The sequence below is a fragment of the Azolla caroliniana genome, unplaced genomic scaffold, assembly GCF_043228905.1.
Source record: "Azolla caroliniana isolate FFs.n. ecotype wild unplaced genomic scaffold, voAzoCaro1.0.p SCAF_16, whole genome shotgun sequence".
In the NCBI taxonomy this organism is placed as follows: Eukaryota; Viridiplantae; Streptophyta; class Polypodiopsida; order Salviniales; family Salviniaceae; genus Azolla; species Azolla caroliniana.
In genome coordinates this window covers 16,998,453-17,022,404 of record NW_028230451.1, presented here as the reverse complement: position 1 = coordinate 17,022,404, position 23,952 = coordinate 16,998,453, and the positions used below count along the sequence as shown (strand labels likewise).

Here is a 23,952-nt window from a genome sequence, read left to right as displayed (position 1 = left end):
TGTGCTAAACATCTGATCTATATGATCATGTGTGTGGCCAACCAAAAGAAAATTGACTTTCACTTTTCTAAACAATCCTTGGTTGACCAACATACATAGATAGCCAAACACAGTTGAATTTTTGTTCTCTCTATGCTCTTGTGTCATTCCGTCATCGCTCCGTCGTAGCCTCATCATCCGTGCTCCGTCTTAGTCCACGCTTGGTGTGTGAAACAGACACCGTGATAGTGGTACAAGAAGTTCAACAACTTCATCAAATTGGTTGGCTTCTCAAAGAGCGATGAGGACCACTGTCTCTTCACAAAAACAACTCGAGATCGGTCAACCATCTTCCTCATCATCTACGTGGACGACATGCTACTCTTTGGTCGGCATACCGAAGAGCTCGACGAATTCGTTCAGCAATTGCCGCTGAAGTTTTCTATGAAGGACCTCGGTCCAACCAGACACATTCTCAGGATGAAGATAAGTTAGAATCAAAATCGACGACAGTTGATTTTGTCGCAATCCGACTATATTACACGTGTCCTCGAATGCTTCAACATGCAATCGACAAAATGTACTTCGACCTCGCTCCCCATTAGCTATTGGTTGTCTTAGTGGGAATGCCCAACATCCGGTCCGGAGGGGGTAATTATGAAGTCAGTACCGTATGCAGTTGCAGTTGGCTCCTTGATGTACGTGATGGTCGCAACATGGCCTGACATTGCTGACGTTGTCGAAGTATTCAGCAGATTCACGCCCAATCCTAGCCGATCGCATTGGAACACAGTTAAGCATGTGTTCAGATATTTGGTGGGGACAAAAAAGCTAGTTATTTTATTCGGTCCGAATGACAAATCAAGTGTAGTCAAATACACAGACTCAGAATTTGAAGGCTGCATGGAGAATCGGAAATCAACAACCGGATACTGTTTCAAATTCGGCAATGGAGTAATTTCGTGGAAATCGCAACTTTAGGATTGGACTGCTAGATTAACAACCAAGGCCGAATATGTAGCCACATCTGATGCGGCGAACGAGGCTTTATGGCTTAGTCGGTTGGCGGACACGTTTTGACAAGGTGACTCCAACTCAGCTCTAGTTGCCTACATCAACAGTTAGGGTGTTGTCACTCTATCGAAAAAGCCGGTCCAGGACAACACCTCGAAGCACATCGACGTTCGATATCAGTTTGTTCGGGACTGCGTCGTTTTAGGGAAAGTCAACCTCGAGAAGATACCTACATTCAATAATGTTGTAGATGGGATGATAAAGTGTCTCTCGGCTGATCGAATTCGAATCCATCAACACCAAATGGGCATAATGAAGAATCAGTCTGATTATGTCGGACATTTAGGATGTTTTTCTCTCGCCAAGATTGTTGTTCGTTGTCGTGATGTTTTCAACACATAGTGTGAAACCACCACAAAAAAAAAGAATAAAGTAGTAGTTGAAATAAACTAATATTGTGAAGCCAGCTTTTGTAATAAATGATGAAAAGATAAGAAGGTAGAAGCGAAATTTCAAAAGTAGAAAAAAAATAGAAAAAGTAAAATTATAATAATAATAATAAAACGCAAGGCGTGGAATTGAGGAGCAAGGTAGAGAAAAAAGCTCATAATTTCCTCATCCGGTGTCCAAATTAGACAACAAAACATTCATAAGAAATCTAACTCAAAGGGCTTTCCAAAAATATCTTGCATGTCTAATTTGGACTTAAACACCTACTAGACACTTAGTTGAGTTGCAATGACATTGAGGACATCCCCTTGGAACTGGCGGCCCTGATCAAATAATAGTTGGATAGGACTAGTGACGGAAAAGGAGCTAGCAATTGGCGGATAAAGATCAATCACTCATGTGGATTGAGGGCCACCTAGACTTGGTTGAGGTGGGGGACAAGAGGGCTATCACGTAATTCTTTTCTGATCACTAAAAAATACATCCCACCATGACGTGTCTTGTTGTGCGACATATTTCTTTGCGGCCTCAATATGCTTTCTTTTTTCTTCTAAGGCCTGGAGCCATAATTGTTTTTGTTCCGATACCAAGTCACTATGCAATTGTCCTTTCTTCTCAATTGGCATTTGTTTAGCTCCATGGAAAATTGTACTCGGTATAAAAAGTAATAACTGGCAACCAGCTTCAGGTTCCCATGTTGTAGAAGATGAATATTGTTTAGCATACAAAAGCGTAGAACCACTTATTTCATTTTTCTTTATCATAAAAATGTGATTGAAGCTTATATTGTTTAACTAGGCGAGCCCTTTAACATTCCCAACACCCCCATCTAATATATATCTCTTAAACTCATATACCTCCTTTAAGTGTAATACTTTTGGGCGTGGTGGTGTATATGCATACAAAATGACATCAAATAGTTTTGGTAATGTGAAAGCATCATGTCGAGACAACTGTCCGGAGAATGTGCTAAACACCTGATCTATATGATCATGTGTGTGGCCAACCAAAAGAAAGTTGACTTTCACTTTTCTAAACAATCCTTGGTTGACCAACATACATAGATAGCCAAACACAGTTGAATTTTTGTTCTCTCTAGCAGTATTGTCGAATTGAATGTATATGTAAAGAATCAAGAGATGGATTCTTGTGAAGCGGAAGAGATATGAGTTATGTGTGTGTATGAGAGAGAGAGAGAGAGAGAGATTGAGTGAGAGAGACAAGGAATAAGACATAGAGAATACGCAAGGTAAAAGTATATTAACAAAGGAGAAAGACTCTACACAATACAAGGTGGGAGGAGGGTGCTTTATATAGTCACCCTCTCTCCTCATTAACTACAAGACTCATGGAGCATGGGGAATGTGAAAGCTCATAAGTTATGTGTCATAGAATATGATTATATGACTCATACTAAATGCTAGAATACAAAGGGTGACATAATGGTGACTCTTGACCGTTGGAGTGTCTATTCACTCTCAAGGTGAGTTCACACACTAGACCAAGTTGAGCTTGATTCTCAACACGCCCCCTCAAGCTCAAGTCGGGTCGGTTTCAGACTGTATTCGAAATCCACTTCGACTCGCGTTCCGGAGTCCGTGTCGACTCGCGTCGAGTCGCATTTATGCGGAGTTGCGGAATCCGTGCTCTAGCTTGCATTGTGCGTAGTTGCGAAATCTGCACTTCGGCTTGCGTCTTTCTTCGCGGCTTTGCACAGTAGATCGGCTCTTCGTGGCTTCGTTGCGTTGTTGCGTAACTCACGTGTTATTGTGTAGTGTGCGCAGTTTGCGGAATCCATGCGTTATTTCGTAATGTGCGTGGTTTGCGGAATCCACGTGTTATTCAGTAATGTCGTCAGTACTCCCCCTCAAGCTTGGTAGGTCAGGGATTGTCAATCCGAGATCAGTCATGAATTGCCATAGCTTGTCGGCTCTTAAGGCTTTAGTGAAGATGTCGGTTGTTTCAAGATTGGTGCTAATGTGTTGTAGGTCGACATTGCCAGCTAGAACGCGCTCTCGGATGAAGTGATAGTGCACTTCGATGTGGTTTGTTCGCGCATGGAACACTGGGTTCCGAGCCAGATAGATACTGCTCATGTTGTCACAGTAAAGGGATATCGGATCCTTGATGGGTACGCCCAGATACTTCACAATCCTCCTGAGCCATACGGCTTCACACTTAGCTACGGCTGCGCCCTTGTATTTCACCTCCGTACTCGAAAGAGCGACAATAGGCTGCTTCTTGTTACTCCAGGATATTGCTCTACTACCGAGGGAGAAAACAAATCCGGAAGTTGATCTTCTATCGGCTTTGTAGCCGGCCCAATCGGCGTTTATGTACCCCTCGAGTCGTATTGGCATTGCGGTCTTGTAGAGGATGTCGTAATCCATTGTGCCGCTCACATATCGTAGAACTCGCTTAGCGCACTCCAAGTGAGTATCATGCGGTGTTTGCATGAATTGGCTAAGGAGACCGACCGGATAACTGAGATCGGGTCGAGTGATCGTGAGGTAGATGAGACTCTCGATGAGTTGCCGATACTGAGTCGGCTCACACACTTTGGTGCCGGAGTTCGCATCCAGTTTGAGATTGCGATTGAGCGGGGTTGCCGCGGATTTGCACTCAGCCATCCCGAACTTGTATAACAAGTTGAGGATGTAGTGCGGTTGAGAGATCATGATTCCGGCCAGAGTTCGAATTACCTCAATGCCGAGGAAGTAGTTTAGCTCCTTCATGTCCGTCATCTTGAACTTGTCGGAAAGGAGGGATTTGACCTTATTGATTTCGACGAGATGCTCACCTCCAATGACTAGGTCATCCACATATAGGATGATGACGATCAGACTTGCGGAATCGCTTCGTATGTAGAGGGAGTTGTCCAATTTTGACATACAGAAGCTGATTTGATGAAGATATTGCGTTATCTTCGAATGCCAAGCATGCGGTGCTTGTTTGAGCCTGTAGAGTGGCTTCTTGAGTCGGCATACAACTTTCGGATGGGTGCGTGATTCGAAGCCGGGTGGTTGTATCATATACACCTCCTCTTCTAATTCACCTTGTAGAAAGGCGCTCTTAACGTCCATTTGATGGAGGTGCCACCCTTTCGCCGCGGCAAGCGCAATTACGGTCCGTACCGTCGTCATCTTTGCCACTGGGGCAAAGGTCTCCTCGTAGTCAACTCCGTGTGTTTGGGCGTAGCCTTTCGCTACGAGTCGCGCTTTGTAGCGGTTGACGGAACCATCGACGTTGTACTTCACTTTGTAAATCCATCTGCATCCGATTGTCTTTTTGTGTGGTGAGATGGGAACGAGATCCCATGTCTCGTTCTTGCGTAGTGCCTGCATCTCCTCGTTCATGGCTTCGATCCATCGTGGATCCTTGGTTGATTCGGAAAAAGTTTCCAGATCGCGTACTGTCGCTACCTTCATTATAAAGGCGTAATGGTACGCTATATAATCGTTGTAGCCGAATCGGCTTGCGGGATTCTTTTCACGGGTGGAGTGACGGAGCTTTTCATTTGCAGAGATGAGGGCTTTCTTAGCTCCGATTGGTACATCCAAGCCGCCGAACTCACTATCAAGTGAGTGAGTCGACTCATCGTCGTCGAAGCAATCGTCTGCGTATTCCACCATTTACGCCTTGCCTTTTTCCATCTTCGAGCCAGGCCGTGATGTGCTTTGATTGCTCAAAGGCTCTTGTGGTCCGCTTAGTCGGGTCGTAATCGGACTTTCTTCGAACATGTGTGTAAGGCGATCTTCATCCTGTATCTCTTGTTCGGCGGATTCTGGGTCGAGCGAAGTTGGAGTCGAAGTTGTCTCTGGTGCATACCAGGATGCAGACTCGTCAAAAACGACGTCTCGACTTACTCGAGATTTTCGAGTTGAGGGGTTGTAGCACTTGTACCCCTTTTGCTCCAATGAGTATCCTACGAGGATACATTTCTCCGAGTACGGGTCAAGCTTTTGACGTTTCTCATCGGGGATGTGCACGTACGTTATCGCGCCGAATATCCGGATGTGTGATAAGTCCGGCTTCTTTCCAAAGTATTTTTTGTGCAGAGTGACCTCGTGCACGCCGGATGTTGTGCACCGGTGTCGTGTGAATCTTCTCATACTATGTAAAATATAATAATAAATAATAAAATAAGTACTTTATATTAGCTTAATGACATGTTATAGAAGATGGATGTTTGAGAAGATAGGGAAAATAGAACTATTATTTATCCCACATAGATAGGAAATTTAAGGCCCTAGCTATATAAGTACCTTGAGTCCCTCATTTTCATTTGTGCTAAGAGCACTTTGGCCACTTTGTCTTGATGGATGATGCTGGCTAAGTTCCCAAAAACTGGAACCGGGCCGGCAAGCAAAATCGGAAACCGGCTGGTAAGCAAAACCAGAACCGACCGGTAAGCAAATTCGGAAACCGGTTGGTATGCAAACTAGAAACCGGCTAGTAAGCAAAACCGGAACAGGAACCGACAAGCAAACTAGAACTAGCCGACAAGCAAAATGGAACCGACCAGCGAGGGATTCGGCGATCGGGTGGAACCGGGTACCGGATGAGGTTGGAAGCGGATGGACGGAAGATTGGATCATGCAACAAATTAAAGTGAAGTGAAGAAAACCAAAGTAAAGGTCATGTGGACGGTCGCATGCAACTAAAAGAAACAGCCATGCAACTAAAAATAGATGCAACTAAAAGAAAAAGCTATACAACTCAAAGTAGAGGCCATGCAACAAAAAGTGGACATGCCGATGATCAAGGGAGAACTCCATATAAAATTTCATCTTTTTTTTACACTTATCCTCTCTCCATTATTAATTTTCTTTTCCTTCTCAGCTCCCTTATCTTAGGGAAGCCATATCTGTCATAAACCCTAATTTCCTTACGGAAGCCAAAAACCCTAATTTCCCCTACGGAAGCCAAAAACCCTAATTTTCCATACGGAAGCCAAAAACCCTAATTTTCCATACGGAAGCTATATCACTCAAGAAGCCATATCTCTCATAAACCCTAATTTCCTTACGGTAGCCAAAAACCATAACTTTGTATAGAATCCATATCTTAATTTCCTCTTATCTAATTATGTAATTTTCTTTTCTATTTATTAATGAAATTTGTGAATCTTTCTCATTTTGTATTAATTGTTTAATATAATCATACGAATCTGATATCTTCCGGTCAGAGGCCCAGGGGTCCTGCCTCAAAGTTCATGTATCCTCGTCGTATTTTAGCGACACTAGTTCATTAGGTAGACGGCCGTATTTGCAGCTTCGGCCTAATATGACTTGGGCATATGCTTCTCGTTCATCATGGCCCGCGCTACTTCGAGGATGTGCCGATTTTTGCACTCGACTACTCTGTTTTGTTGTGGAGTGTGTAGGCAAGTGAATTCTCGTCGAATTCCTTCCTTTCGGAGATACGCCGTGAAATCGTCCGAGAAGTACTCCTTGCCGCCATCGTACATGTCGACCCGTGGATTTCTCGACTTCATTCTTGAATTTTTGGAAGTGTCTGAACACTTCGCTCTTTTGCCGCATCGGGTAGATCCAAGTGTGCCTAGAGAAGTCGTCGATGAAGAGCACGTAATATCGGCATCCACCGAATGTAGCCGTCTGCGCCGATCCCCATACGTCGGAATGGACTACGTCGAGTAGACCTTTGCTCACGTTCCACTCTTTCGGGAATGGGTGTCGGTGTTGCTTGCCGAATTGGCACGCTTTGCATACACCTTCAATCTCCTTCTCTTTGAATGTCGGGAGTCCGATGACGACTCCTTTCGATTTCATTGCTTTGAGCCTTTGGAGATTTATATGGCCAATCCGCTTGTGCCATAATTCTATGTCGGAGTCGGCTTTCATGCCCTTTGCGAACATGGCCAATTTCATCTCGTGTGAGTCAAGAATGAACATTCGGCCCTCTCTTCGTCTGTGTGCGATGAGTCAGCCCTCTTTTTCGATGAAGCAACCGCCTTGATTAAATTGAACTTGCATCCCTTGCTCTACAATTTGGCCAACGGAGATCAAATTCTTCGTAATGGTCGGTACATGGAAGACATTTTTAATGTAATTTTGTTTACCTTCTTTTCTGAACGGAACATTGCCGATGTGCTGAATCGGGTGTGTAGTGTCGTCTCCGGTTTCGACATAGCCGGGTCGGTCCGGCTCTCGAAGTTCTCGGAACCATTCTTGATGCGATGTCATATGGTTCGAGGCACCGGAATCGACGAACCATACGTGTTCCGAACCGGAGGCACTAGTTGAGGTAGCGGCTGACATAGAGTTTGCTCTATGTTTCATCATGAACATTCCGGCAGAGTTGGAGTTGTGTGCGTACATTCTGCCACGATCTTCGTAGTCGGAGTTGTGCCCGTACATTCCGCCACGGTTGGAGTTGTGTTCATACATTCCGCCACGATCTTCGTAGACGGAGTTGTGCACGTAGTTCGTGAGTTGTCCACTTGTGGAAGCCGTTTCGCGCATCTTCTTTCGGCACTCTTCTTCGTGGTGGCCGAGCTTTCTGCAATATCTGCATTCGGTTGCATTTTGATGGCTAGGGCCGGAGTGGAAGCTCCCCCTTCTTGCGAAGGTTCCTCGTTGGCTTCTGTTTTGCGGCCGAAATTGGGAGTTGTTGTCGTAGGTCGGACCTCGTCCGCCTTGTCCTTGGCCGACTTGGCCTCTCGCTCATCCGCGTCCTCTTCCTCCGTTCGAGCGCGTGTAGAGCATGTGGCCTTCCGATTCATTGCTCATTGTACGCACGTGGTTTTCTTCGACCAATAGCTTTGATTGGAGCTTGAAGAAGGAGGGAAATTTCTCCCTTGCTAGAACGGCGGTTTGCATCACGTTGAACCGTGGTGCGAGACCGCCGAGGCATATTTGCACCATCTCATCATCATCGATACTTATGCTTATTGAGTCGAGCGAGTCGCTAAGGTCCTTGATCTTCAAGGTGTATGTCGTGATGGACATGTCCCTTTGTTGAATGTTGTTCAACTCTTGGCGAAGTTGAAGCTTCCTCGCGGTCGTGTTGGCGGCGAAAATCTTTCGTAGATTTTCCCACGCTTCCTTCATCGTCTTGGCTTCTCTAATGTAACCGAGCATGTGGTCGTGAACACATGTTGCCAAACAATACATCACGCGGGTTGTGTCTTGCTCCCATGTCGCGTATCTGGGAGCCATGTCGACGGGTCGATCTTCATGCGCTCCTTTGATGTAGCTCCAATAGCCTTGTCCGACAGGGTATTGGTGCATCTTGTACTCCCAGAATGCGAAGTTGTTTCGATCCAACTTCTCGGTAGGGAGAGCGCTCCCCATTTGAGTATTCATTATGTCGATTCTTCTTCTTCTTCTTCTCTCTTTGAATGCGAGCTATGTAGCGAAGCTACGATAGCGATGAGCCGGTTCTTGGTCGTCAGCGTGGAGCACAACACACGATCACGATGAGGCGAATGGGCTAGATCGAACTACCAAATCGCTCTGATAGCATGTAAAGAATCAAGAGATGGATTCTTGTGAAGCGGAAGAGATATGAGTTATGTGTGTGTATGAGAGAGAGAGAGAGAGAGAGAGAGAGATTGAGTGAGAGAGACAAGGAATAAGACAAAGAGAATACGCAAGGTAAAAGTATATTAACAAAGGAGAAAGACTCTACACAATACAAGGTGGGAGGAGGGTGCTTTATATAGTCACCCTCTCTCTTCATTAACTACAAGACTCATGGAGCATGGGGAATGTGAAAGCTCATAAGTTATGTGTCATAGAATATGATTATATGACTCATACTAAATGCTAGAATACAAAGAGGTGACATAATGGTGACTCTTGACCGTTGGAGTGTCTATTCACTCTCAAGGTGAGTTCACACACTAGACCAAGTTGAGCTTGATTCTCAACGGTATAGAATAGGGGGGAACGGTTGGCCCCAAGACATTAAAATTCGGTGAATCACTGTAACTGTTAGGTTAGGGTCATTGTGAACATTGAGGTATGTAATGAAGATGTGAGGTCCAACAGACCTATTATAAGCCAAGCATCCCACCAAGTGCATTTGAACAAGGCACTCTGCATATGCGGCAAGCACGTCTTTTTCTGGTCCATGCCATCTATCATTAAGCACATGTATTGTTCGGTCCTCTTCAAACACTTTTCTCTATGATGCATCGCCTTCTTTCGTTCTAACGATTGTGCCTCACGATGCTCCTGTAGTAACTTCTGACTCATATCCTTTTCCATTGATGTCTTTGCACCTTTAGCCAAACTTTTGAGATTTGCAGAAATGGAGCAATACCCCATGCATACTTTACGCGGAATGATAACATTCAAAAACTGCGCTCTCCATAAACTTGTGAATTGGCTATATGTGACAGATTTATTACGTGAGCCCACCATATCTGATCGATAGACATCATAAACTTCCCGACGTGTGTAATTATCAGAGAGGTGCATCCTACCTGTAGTGGGCATTACTTCACAATTTAACTGAAAGTAACTTTTCATCCAACCAATAGCATCTCTTCCAATTGCACCTTTCATACATGGAACCTTTTTACAATTGAGCATCTAATCCCTGGTAAGTAGACGTTGTTGTACTCTATGTAGCTGCATGTTACTAACACATAACGCAATTTTGAAGGTTACTCTACATATCTATTGCGCATGGAAGATATAATACTCGAATGATATTTTGATCCCCATACATTTGTCAGACACTAGTTGCATATGTGACCCGAGGTAAGTGTCTTGCTCATCACTAGTCATCGAAAAATAGTACCGCCTTAATTCTCGCAACTTTGATTTTCCAATCATAGAGATACAACCATGGGAATATGTCCCTCAAGTGAGAGGAAGAGCCGACTGTTCGGAAAGCCGACTGTCGAAGGGTTGAAAATAGTGATTCGACTGTTATTATTATTATGGTAATAATAATGATGATGTTAGGAAACAGGTCACTCTGGATGGGGAGAGAGAGGAGCCCGGTTGATGACAGACTCGGCCGAGGCCGAAACCAGAATCGTGTATATATAGCTAACTCAGGAGACTATACTTGTAAATAGTCTCAATATGCGCCCCATGAGGGCTAGGTATGTAAATAACCAGAAAGTTGTGCAAGTATATATGCAACTAGGGCAAACTTTAAGATGTAGAATAGAAGAGAACATAACTGTGTAGTGAGTGTGAGATAGAGAGAAGTGTGTGTCGTGCCATAGTTGTGTGAGTAATAGCAGACACGAAGAGCTGTACGTGGCTGATACACTCGACAGAGTGTTGTAACCCTCTCAGTGTTGTATATCCACTATCCATAGTGAAGATCTATTCTCGTGGTTTTCTCTCGTTTTAGGCTTTCCATGTAAATCTCTGTGCACAGTTGTCTATCTTGTCTTTCTGTGATTCGTATTTCAGCATTGTCTATTAATTGTGATTTAAATTCCACAACGATTTTTCTACAAACTGGTATCAGAGCTTTGAGGTGCAAGCATGGAAGGAGGTGTGAGCGGCTTCCCAGGTATGATAGTTCTCAACTCACAGAACTATGCAGACTGGAAGATCAAGATGGAAGACCTTCTCATAGTTGAAGATCTGTACGAGCTAGTTGACAGAGCAGAAATACCCAGGGGGGTATTGGAGTCAGACTGGAAGCTTCTGAATAGAAAGGCGGTGGCCACTATCCGACAAAGAGTCGATGTAAGTATCTTTCAACATGTGGCGAACGACACAAATACCCACGAGATCTGGCAGAATCTGTCGGGTCTGTATGAGAGGAAGAACGCTCTAAATAAAACCTCACTGATGAGAAAAATCGTATGGCTGAAATACAGAGACGGTGAGAGCATCGTCAGACACATCAACATATTTATGAGGTATGTAAATCAACTTGCTGCGACCAAGTTTCCCCTTGATGACACAATGCAGGCCATCCTGTTGATGTGTGCGTTGCCGGATAGCTAGGAGAAGCTGGTGGTTACTCTTAGCACCTCTTGTCAAGACAAGAACTTGTCTTTACAGATGGTGAAGACAAGCATCCTAAATGAGGAGGCAAGGAGGAAAGACAAAGGAGTCCTGTCCCAAACGGAGTCAAATATGACTCAACATATGGACAGAGGCAGGGACCGGCGAAGAAGAAGTCTGCAACGAATGGACAAATCCCACGCCAGATTGAAGTCCAGAGGTAAGCTAGTGTGCTTTTAGTGTGGAAAACCTGGACACTTCCAGAAGGACTGCCGACACATGAGAAGAGACAAGAGTGTTAGAAACAATGTCGAACCCAGGAAGATTCCTAATGAGAAGAACACTTCGGCCATTGCTATGAGCAAGGAAGAACTCCTGTTAATTTGTGAGTAGACAAGTGCAAATCTTGCGAGTGAAGAATGCACTTGGGTGATCAACTCTGGCGCATCCTTCCATATTACTCCGTTGAGAGAGTATTTCTCGACTTACATAGTCGAGGATCATGGTTATGCAAAGATGGGTGATAGTGGAGAGTGCAAGATAACTGGAGTCGGAAGTTTCCTCTTGACGATGTCGCCGATATTAGATTGAATCTGATATCGACTGGAAGACCTGATGACGAAGGATACAATCTTGCAGAAGCATGGTTGTGTTTCTTCCCTTGACGTGAAGCTCGACCCAATCCATAACGTTCTACTTTGACATTTGTAAGGAGTCATTGAGGACATAGCTCTCCAGAAGCCTCCCTTCAAATTCCTCCCAATCACAGCTATCCTCTTGCATCTCGAGTACCTCCACGTGGATACTTGGTAGCACCAGTCTAGCAAAGTTGGTTAGTTGCCTTGCTTTTAGGATGTCTCTCATCATCATTCCGGCTTTGTAAGCCTCCAAGTAGCTTGAGACATCCTTTTCGTTGAATCGAATCGATATGCTAGCAACAAACTCTATGGTTCACTCTAGGCCGCCCATGCTTTCTCGTGCATTTATTAAGCGGTCCACAAATGCCGACATTGATTTCACGAGTTCTTCTCTTTGCATCATGGATCTCCCTTGCCGCTCTTTCACGTTAGGTTCACCAAATTTATGTCGCAGAGTTTCACATGCGTTCTATTTGGGCGGGACCATGGGGGTCTTGGAGTAGGGAGCTTGAAGTTAGAGAGAACCCTCACAAACTCTTCGGCACTTGTCAAACTCAAGAGCTCATCCACTGCTGCCACTCATCGAGTGTTTTACCTTTCCTTGGTAATTGAGCCTTTGCTTTTCGACCTTCATTTCATTAACCCTTCAACCGCAAGCCTCATCCCAATCCTTGAAACGTGGGGTTTACTTGCACAAACAAACATGATAGGTTTCATCCATCTATTTGTTTAATGCAGAACTATTCACACAAGTTGTTTGGGATTCACAAAGAGTTTCACGATAACTTTTTGACACAAAATTCAAATAACTAATTACGAGAGTTAGTTACAACCCCGAAATTTAGCAATTCCACCCAAAAAGAGGAGAAGGAGAGAAGAAGAAGGTGAAGATGAAAATGAAACCCTACTTCGCCCTTCTGCGCCAAGCAACGAACCAAAGAACCCGAACCCGAATGTGACGTGCAAAAACCGGCAAGCTCATGAGCACACAGACAATCAGCACGCTATGCACGAATGGCGGGCACACAATCACTTGATCCATGAACACTATGAACCCACGAGCCAGACAACCGGTAAAGACAAGAGCACGATGAACACGAGCTCTCGAACATGCAAGCACCGACCGCATGAACACCATGAATGAGATGAGAACTTGAACATTCAAACCACCAACACTTACATGTTGAGCTATGACCACTCGGGCTGACCAGCACCAGACCTCAAACACACGACCACACCACAGATGTATTGAACCCAACGAACCACGATCTCACGAGAAGACATGAACCGACACAAGCAACCCCCAAATAGAGAAGTGGAAAGAGAAGAAGAAACCCCAAAAACGCCAAGAGAGCAAATTGAGGCCCTCCTCCTTTCATAGGAAAAAACATTCAATTAATGCTCTTATTTCCTCCTTTCCAAAGGAGGAAAAAGAATACACTACCTTAAATTGCAACGATGAATTGAGTGAATGGATCTAACCCCTAAGGAATTCACTATTGCTTATCATGTATTCAATTTCATACATCTGAATGTGGAGTTTGTCCCCTTCTCTCCTCCTTTCTTTTCACTTTATTCCCTCTCCTACTTGTTCGATCCTCCACACTCACATTACCCCCTCTTGTTTATCCACTCGCCCACTCCTCTTTGTCCCCTTATTCTTCCACGCTTGCATGCCTTTTTTAGCACTTGTACACCCGCTTTTCCCACACTCGGCGTACCATATCACGACAACGTAAACAAGAATGCATAAAACATAGTTCGATACAACTTTCTTCTTCTTGATCAAAAAATCCTACGGAAGTATTGCATGGGTTTGGATGCTAAAAAAGTCACAAAAATTGATGAGAAAGGGTAACAGAAACAACATTCCAAGATGGACATATTTTGTTTGAGCATGAATTTCAGACTTTGTTTCGCGGTTCTCTTTTCCTCTTAGTCAAACAAAATTGTGTTTGCTTGTGTTCCAAGTATTGGGGGGGTCAAGAAGCCTACACAAACTAAATACTTGCTTATCACTCTTTGACTACCTAAATTTAATTCAGAGGCGGCATTGGATTATACATATTTGTGTGTTGGGATCGATTGTTCCATACAAAATAGGAGGATTGAAAGAGTAATCGGTTACTATAGCAGCAACTATGGCCAATGTGGAGGTGGGCATAGTGAAGCTTGGTTCCCAAGGTCTGGAGGTATCGGAACAAGGGTTGGGCTGCATGTGCATATCCACCTTCTACGGACCTCCCAAGCGTGAGCATGAGATGATTGAAATTATCCACCATGCCATCGACTCTGGCATCACATTCCTCGACACATCTGATGTATATTGACCCTTCCTTAATGAGATCCTTCTAGGCAAGGTGAGTTGCTTGCTCTTATATCTGTCTCTTCATTACCATATCCACGGTTTGGCTGTTTTGGAAGTTATCCGTTTGTTATTGTAATAGGCTTTGAAAGGAAGAAGGCACAAGGTTCAGCTTGCAACCAAGTTTGGGGCCATCATTGAGGATTATGGAAAGTTCCTGGTGCGAGGAGATCCCGCATATGTGCGCTCGGCTTGTGAGGCAAGCCTACTAAGGCTGGATGTAGATTGCATTGACCTCTACTATCAGCATCGAATCGACCCAACTGTTCCACTTGAAGTCACTGTAAGAAAGAAATCTGTTTGCTTAATAGGAGAATCCTTGTGCATAAATTCTTTATATACTTTTGATTGGTGTAAACCAGCATGTGGCGAATGACACAAATGCCCACAAGATGTGGTAGAAGCTGTCAGGTTTGTATGAGACGAAGAACGCGCTAAATAAAACCTCACTGATGAAAAAAATCGTACGGCTGAAATACAGAGACGGTGAGAGCATCGTCGGACACATCAGCACATTTATGGGGTATGTAAATCAACTTGGTTTGACCAAGTTTCCCCTTGATGACGCAATGCAGGCCATCCTGTTGATGTGTATGTTGCGGATAGTTGGGAGAACCTGGTGGTTACTCTTAGCACCTCTTGTCAAGAAGAGAACTTGTCTTTATAGACGGTGAAGACAAGCATCCTAAATGAGGAGGCAAGGAGTAAAGACAAAGGAGTCTTGTCCCAAACGGAGTCAAATCTGACTCAACATGTGGACAAAGAAAGAGACCGGCGAAGAAGTCTGCAATGAACGGACAAATCCCACGCCTGATCGAAGTCCAGAGGTAAGCCAATGTGCTTTTATTGTGGAAAACCTGGACACTTCCAAAAGGATTGCCAACACATGAGAAGAGACAAGAGTGTCGGAAACAATGTTGAACCCAGGAAGATTCCTGATGAGAAGAACACTTCGGCCATTTCTACGAGCATAGAAGAACTTCTGTTCATTTGGGAGCAGACAAGTGCAAATTTTGCGAGTGAAGAATGCACTTGGGTGATCGACTCCGGGGAATCTTTCCATATTACTCCGTCGAGAGAGTATTTCTCGACTTACATAGCTGGGGATCATGGTTATGTAAAGATGGGTGATAGTGGAGAGTGCAAGATAACTGGAGTCGGAAGTGTCCGCTTGACCACGTCGCCGATATTAGATTGAATCTGATATCGATTGGAAGACTTGACGACGAAGGCTATAGTGGTAGCTTTCATAATGGCAAGTGGAAGTTTTGCCGAGGAAATATTATAGTGGCCCGAGCATAGAAAGAAGGCACATTGTACATGATGCATGCCCGACTGTGCAAATCAGAAGTAAATGTGGCAGCCGACTCGACAAGTGAGATATGGCATAAGAGGCTAGGCCACATGAGTGAGAAGGTAATGCACCTGTTAGCTGACCAGAAACTTCTATCAGAAGTCAAGGGAAAGCCACATCGAGAACCTTGCATGGTAAGGATTATTTTAAGTGTCATTTACTATATTGCCTTTCTTAAGATTGTTCAATCTATTCTTAACTTGATGCAATATTTGTTATAGGATAAAAACCAATGTCAATAGAGGGCCAACCTTTCGGTTCGTAAATGCCATTGAATACATTACGGTTGGCTACTTCGATGAAATAAAGAAACATAGAATCAAGGAGCATTCTAATGAAGTCGGAGGTTCAAATCTGCTGGTATATCCAACAGTGACACGGAAATTGCGACATGTCACCACAATAAAACAAGGACTTGTCAACCCATACCAAAAACCTTAACGACTTATGATGCGCTTGATTGAGATGTTTTCTGTAGAAGGAGATTGGATATTAGACCTCTTTTCTGGCATAGGTATTCCTCGAACTAGGTTAACGATCTTGAGATAACCAGTACTGATTCTTTTTTGTTTGAAAACTAATTCGTCTTGTTGCTTTCTTCACAAGGACAACGTCTGCATGTGTATTGAAGCTCTTCAGAAACACAGTTGCATTGGAGAAGGATGAGGAGCAAGTTATATTTATAAACATGAGGATTAAGGCTTTGTGGGAGTGCCCAGACTAGGACGATGAGGTCGGTGCAAAGAACCTCGTTGATACCGAAAGGTTTCAACTTGCTTCACAAGAGCTTATTCCTTCGATAGCTGGGGACGCAGGGGAGCTAATAGAGCTTGATGATGAGCTTATAGAAGATATTTCGTTGGCTCGGCTAACAAGGGAAGACAATGCACATATAGCCGAAGAGACTTCTATAAGAGATGAAGAAGAAAATGACATTGACGATTTAATTGCTATGTAATAGACTCTTTTGTTCACGAAATGTATTGTTTGGATTTCACATTACAAATACAAATTTTGGGTTCTACTTGGTGTATTCCATTCTTTATAATCTTCTATATGTTTCAATTTTATTTCTATATACTTGGTTTGTTGACTTATGACATTGGTTTCACCGCGTGCATTGCTGACTACCAATATGGAGAAACATGAATTAGTTTAAATTAAGGCTGATTTTGGTCAAACTTTACGTTAACATAACATGCTCGTAGAATTGTTGCCATGATTGTCCATGTTGTTATTTACGATTAATTGTCGAGATTGTCATTCCGTGTCTAATATATACTAGTCCATATATTATGGATCTTTGTCTTCTATTGTTAAAACTATTATGTTTCTCTTCTATTGCTGCTTAGATTGTGTAGTGTGTTGATAATGGTTCCACTAGCGTTATCCACATGTTTTTATACGCTTGTAGTTCCACTAGCATTATCGTTTGGAGTTTGATCCCGTGTGAATCACCTGAGGAATAGATTAGATCAATTTTAAATACAAGTATTGAAAGCCTTAATAGGTTTGTTATTTCCATCACACTATCCTAAAGTTCACTGTCTTACATTGTCCACAATTATATACATACGGTTTGATCCCATGCGAACAAACTGAGGAATAGATTAGATCAACTTTAAATACAAGTATTAAATACCTTAATAAGTTTGTCATTCCAATCACATTATCCTAAAGTTCACTATCCTACATTGTCCACAATTATATACATGCGAGTATGGGTCGAAGTATAAATTATAACTCATTTTATTAGTATGGTTACAAGTACACCTCATGTTTTTGTAAAACTTACCAAATTAATATAAGTCTTTAACTTAGTGTTTGCCATGTCGCACATTAGTGAGATATTGAGCGATTGTTGAACTTTATTATGCCTACATTAACTTATCAACACATCCAAACTTATTTGAATTTCTAATGATCTCCACTCGTAGACCTATCATGTATTTTTGTATTTGCAAATTCTAATCAAGTTGTGGAACATGTGATACTAGTGCATCCAATTTTTGTAGAGAGGGTATATTTGGATATTTTCAAGAATATTCTACAAGGGAAATGCGCGATCCTTCCACTTGTGAATGCGAACGTGTTTGAATCGCTCTTGTGGACTGAGGGCCACCTGGACTTGGCTGAGGTGGGGGACAGGAGGGGTATATATGGATAGAGATCAATCACTCTTGTGGACTGTGGACCACCTAGATTTGGTTGAGGTGGGGGACAAGAGGGCTATCATGTGGGAGGGGGACCAAAGAAACTTCTGGAACAAGAAGTTCGCGGCAACCTAAGGTGAGGGGGAAGAGGTGGACGATTGGACGTGGGGGATTGGTACCTCGCATCTCCACCAATATGTGAAATGCACATAAGAGATCAAAACCAACCTAGTTAGCTTCTTACTTCTTACTCAATTTATAGTTGATACAAAGGTACCCATTTGGGTTGGCTTAGCTAAAAAGGGTGTGTTAAAAGGGTGGGTATGCTTAGGTACATGCATCCTAAAAAGGGGGTCACACAAAGGAACACATGCACACCACAATTTATTTTTTTCTTAAATTTAACAAATGATGTTTCTTTTGTGGAAACTATCAAACTCCACTAAAAAATGTTGTAGCTCACTCCTAATGTTATTGAAATGATTAAATATCATATTGATACAACTATCATGATAAAGACTTGGATAAATTGAGTCACGAAAGCCACAAATATCACAAACATAACATTTAATGGTGTGTATGGCAAAGTTGAAGGACTTGTCATGGTCTCTCAAATGACAAAAAGGTCAAATGTTCAAATTATTCTATGTAATGATATAGACGACTCCTAGTCATAGTTCTAGCCATACGTCCCATTCGTGTCATACTCAAGCGCCAATATTCGTATCATACTCATACGTGAAAAGGCTCCAAGTATGATTGAAATCCATACGCGGTACATAGATATATACATATGGTGTATATGGTGTACATAGTGTGTGTGTGTGTGTGTGTGTGAGAGAGAGAGAGAGAGAGAGAGAGAGAGATAGAGAGCATGTGTGGTCTAGAGAGAGAAGCCCTGTTTTGCATGTGTGAGGAGACAGTGGTTGAGTGTATATCTAGATTCTAGAGAGATAGATAGATAGATAGATTATATTATCGTCTTCGGAGGTCAAATATGAACTATGAGACCAAAAATATTACATTTCACGTGATACGTGTGAAAGTGAGTTGCAATCGAGAGTGCACATTGTGGTTGTGAGAGGAATTCATGCAAAGATTGGGCTCGGTTGAAGAGATGTGGAAAGCATGGTCGAATATGATCAAAGGCAGAGCATTGTATCAAAGTGTGATACTCAGACTTGCGAACTTGTTTAGGGCAAAGTGTGCATAGCCGACCACTCTCATCACTTGTGCCCTAACGCCCTGTTTCACATCGCAATGCATGTTGTCGTAGTGTATTTCGTACACTACGTGAAAAAGTAAAAATAATATAACCGATTTAATTACATATAAATAAATAAAATAAGAATATCAAGATATTTATCACGTGCATAGGGCAAGATTCAAACCTTGTACCTCCACGTAGCCAAACCTCAACTTTACCATTATGCTACCTTATCTTTAGTGTTCTACAAATAGATTTAATAACTATAAGTGCTTTATTTGCGCCTACCTTTATTAAAAGGTAAATCATGTATTTTTAGAGTGCGTGAATATTTTATAGAAAAACGCAAGCAACTACAAAGTGACTCATGCACATCTAGCGTGCATGAGCACTATATTTAGCAAATAAAAGCAAGGATTAGAAAAGCATCACATGCACATTTAGTGTGCATGAACATATTAGAGAAAAGCATGTAGTTATGCTTAGTCTCTCCCATCACTATATAAGGATGGGGAGCACAATGTATTAGGTGTGTGAAATATTTGGAAATTGGATATATTTCCGAAAACACCAACCGATTAATATAATCGTGGGATTCACGAAAATAATATAATCTATACTTGTGGGATTCACAAGTTTCTTATATCTTTCTTTCAATCTAAATACATATTCTTATCTAAATATTGATTAATCGAATACAATACACTCGTGGGATTCACGAAATTTCTATCTCTCTTTCTAATAATCTATTCATTACTAGCCTCATCTCATATTCTTCTTTCTCCTAGTCCAAAACCTCAGTGGTTCCCACCCGACTCACGCAACGATCCGGCGCCGAAAGGCACGAGAACGTGAGCTTAGTCGCATGGAAGCAATGATTCAAATGGCAGATAGCGGTATGGGCTCTAACATGTATCAATGTGTACGATTTCCCCGTTCCGCAAAGAATATGGTTTTGTAGTTAGGTGCAACATGTGTAGTATAATGCGTGAAGCACGAGGCTCCACATTTGTCCCATGTCATGATACATTGGCATTGCAAAAAGGCCTCATTTACAAAGGAATCTAATGATGCATCATGAAGCAAGTGTCTCGCATCCCATCTACCAAACCATTTTTCTATATCTTGCATCCAACCGAAACACAAAATTTTGCTTTTATGCGTCTTTTGGATCTTTTTGCTTGCTTCCCACGCAATACTAGGAAGTCGATGTGAGGGAATTTTTTGAACCTTAAGCATGTATTCAACCCTTTCCATGGCCATGATCTCAATGGGAAGTGATCCCATCTCAAGGAGGAGGAGGGTGTAGGGTGTTTGTTTCTTAACTTGTAGATACTTTGTAAGAAAATGTTTTTGGACATTTTCAAACTCTTTCCACATAGATTTAGGGATGCTACCGCCCCATACTTCCACCCCATAGAGAAGAACCGGTGTCACCAAAATGTCCAAAAGATATTTCTTGAGGACCCAACACATAATATCTCCAAGATTGCATGTGTTCTCAAATGCATAGTATGCTCGCTTACCCGCCTCTAAGTGGCGTGTAGCACATTCATTCCATTTATGATTTGAAGGAACTTCAAGGCCAAGATATTTGAAGCTTTCCACACATTCAAGTGGCTCATTGTTGTACATAATGCATGGTTTATCTCTTTTTTGGCTCTTCACAAGCATAATCTTTGTTTTAGAGCTACTGACACTTAATTTAGTATGCATGCAAATTTTTTCCAATGCCTTCATAAGCTTTTGTGCATCTCCTGAAGTATTTGCAAAAAGCACTACATCATCTGCATAAAGCAAAAGCATAATCACAACATTCCCAATGGCAACTTTTTCAACACATTCTTCCTTTGCAAACTTGGTAACCATTTCTTCCAATTCATCAATGCATAGACCAAATAGTGTTGGTGAGAGTGGGCATCCTTGCATAACACCAATAGTGCTTTTGAAAAAATCTGAAAGTTTATCCCTCATGCGCACACAACATATAACCTTCTCATAAATTCAGGAAATTGCAAGCATATATTCACTTGGCACCTCAAGTTCTTCCATTCGCCTCCAAAGATGCTCACGAGGTACCATATCAAAAGCTTTGTTGAAGTCTACAAAGCAACAATATAAACCTTTACCTCTAAGGCGACTTTCCTCCATTAATACTCGAAGGGTGATAAGGTGATCAATGGTGCTATAGTGTTTCCGAAAGCCAGCTTGTCCATAAGCTCTCTTACCACTTTTTTCAGCCCATATACTTATCTTTGATTCCATTATACATCCAAATAGTTTTTCCATTAATGAGTCAACCATGATGGTTCTATAGTTATTTACATTATTTATATCTCCACCTTTATGTAAAGGTTTGGTACAATTTGTAGTCCAATTGTACGGCATACCGTGTTGCAATGCATCATTAAACATATCGCTTATCCATATATGTGCTTCCTTTCCCATCCATTTGAGCATTTCAGCCTTTATACATTGAAGATCGCTTGCCTTTCGAGAGGCCAATTTCTTAAGTCCTATGCATATATCTTCAATTGTAAAGAAGGGAGGCATATGTGAAAGAGAACCATAACACATCATCTTTCTGGCAAGAGATAACTCATATAAATTCTTACAATGCATAGACAAGTCGTGAAGAGTTAAGTATCCATAACTATCAACACGTTTCCCCTTTAGATTTCCCCAAAATTTAGCACATGAATGTGCTTTCTCTTGCGTTTGGATAAATTGTTGAGTAACTTCCCATATTCTTCTCTTTCTTTGAAGAAGCCTTTTATACTCATGCAAATGCTTTTGGTCTTTATCCTTAACTACATCCAAAACCATAAGGCACTTTCGAGCTTCACGACATTCTTTATCAAACCATTTTTTCCTAAGTTTCTTGGTGCATTTCCAAGATGTGCGGTTGGTCGAAAAACATTTGTTTGTACAGGAGAGAATGACTTGCTTGAAAGCTTCCCATTTGCATTCTAGTGTGGCACCATGTTGTATCTTTGTCATTTGTAACATATCCTCAACCATCTTGGAATACACGGGTGCTCGCTTAAGGTTCATGCTCAAGTGCGGTTGTTTATTATCTTCAATAGCCTTCTCACAATCAAACCTATGCATACATTTGAGATCAATACATAAAGGCCTATGATCCGATTCCGGTGTCCATTCACCAAGTGAGAATTTATGTATACGATCCAAAATACCATCGGAAAGTAGCACATAGTCCATCACACTATTTCCGTTGTGTTTTCTACATCTAAAACCATGAGTGTTTGGCCATAAGGAAATACCATTTGCAATAAGCAATCCAATACTATTACACATTTGTAGGAGTAACTTCCCAAATTGGTCCGGATCTACATTTACATATCCTCTTGCATCCTTGAGATATGTGGCATGAAAGATTCTTGTGAATCAAGTTGGAAACTTCTTGTACGAGCATTCATGTCACCAAAGACAATAACTTCCCCTTTGGATTTGAAATAAGCAGTATCATCTTCTAGATTGGCAAACGGTTGATCTTTATCCAAACAAGCATAAAAGTTAGAATCTTGATGGGGAATGTAACATCCAACTACAAAAGTGGGCAAAATTTAGAGAGAGAGAGAGAGGAGCTATGGGTTTTGTCTGTGTGAGGGAGTGCGTAATATGTATATTAGATATCTAGATTTTGTAGAGAGGGAAGATCTGTCAGTTCTTGTGAGAGAGAGAGAGAGAGTGTGTGTGTGTGTCAGACGTCACTTCTATTTACAAAGAATTTTGAATATCAAAAATTAAAAAAAGCCGAAAAAAGTAAAAAAAAAAGAAGGCAAACGAATATCGTGTATCATACGCTTACGTTTGCAAACATTTGCGTACGTCCAGTAAATTGGACGTATGCGAATATTAGGAACTATGCTCCTAGTTGAGAATCTAGAACGATAAAAATCAATATGCATAAAAATCAATTTGTTAGAATAAATTGTTGTCCAAACTAATGGTGAAAGTCCAAATCTCACTTAAGACCAAATATTTCATATGGAGGCCATGATTTTAAAACAAACTAGACCCATCGAACCAAGTCATGTGCATCAATATGAATGAACGTAAAAAGTTAAGTAATGGACAAGAAAGCTCTAAAGTCCTATAAAAGGTCTATGCTAGTGTTTTAAGGTTCTTTTCTTTCCATTAGTGGGTCGATTGAGTTTTTCCTTTCTTGTGAATCTTGGAGCTTTAGGATGGAGGAAATGTAGAGTTGGAAAGTTTACTTTGGAATTGTGAGTTTTTAGAATTTATGAGGGTATGAGTGGTTAGGGGAGATTAATCGGATGAGATGTGATTGAAATACGAACCCGTGTCTCCTCCTAATTCACATTCAAACGTTGTCCCTACAACCACTCTTCATCTTTCTTACACAATAGTGTCAAAGTAAGTAACCAGATATTACATTCAATTTCCAACTAACTTATAATTTACCTATATTTGAACCACTTTGAGTTGCGCGAGTGCATGACCAAGGTCACATTCACAATTTTGAAATACAAGTTGTGAGAAAAATTTACAAGTTCGGATATCTGCAAGCTCCATGTTTTGAATTGTCACTTGATTCATAGGTTGCAAGTCCTGAATGAAGTGTAAGCTACCGTTCCTTTTCAACACAGTGAACCATCAATTGGAGTATGGTACATTGGATGGTTCAAGGATCCCATCTTGATCTTCTCCTTGACTAGTTCAATCAATTTCGGGATGTGAGCTCTCGATACTGTGAATGGCTTGATGTTCCATGGTGTAAATGATTACTTGCGGAAGCGTTAGAAAACAGAGAAAGCAGAGAATACATAGAGTACACGGGAGAGACAGAGAGAGCAGAAT

General features: G+C 42.0%; 1 pseudogene across 1 annotated transcript; it reads left to right on the top strand.

Annotated features, from left to right (window-relative positions):
* The first annotated feature begins 14,131 nt into the window (after positions 1-14,131).
* On the top strand, positions 14,132-14,769 carry LOC147854093 (auxin-induced protein PCNT115 pseudogene; annotated as a pseudogene). The gene is made up of 2 exons (XR_015531156.1): positions 14,132-14,388; positions 14,476-14,769. The product of XR_015531156.1 is annotated as an auxin-induced protein PCNT115 pseudogene (transcript).
* The last annotated feature ends 9,183 nt before the right edge of the window (positions 14,770-23,952 follow it).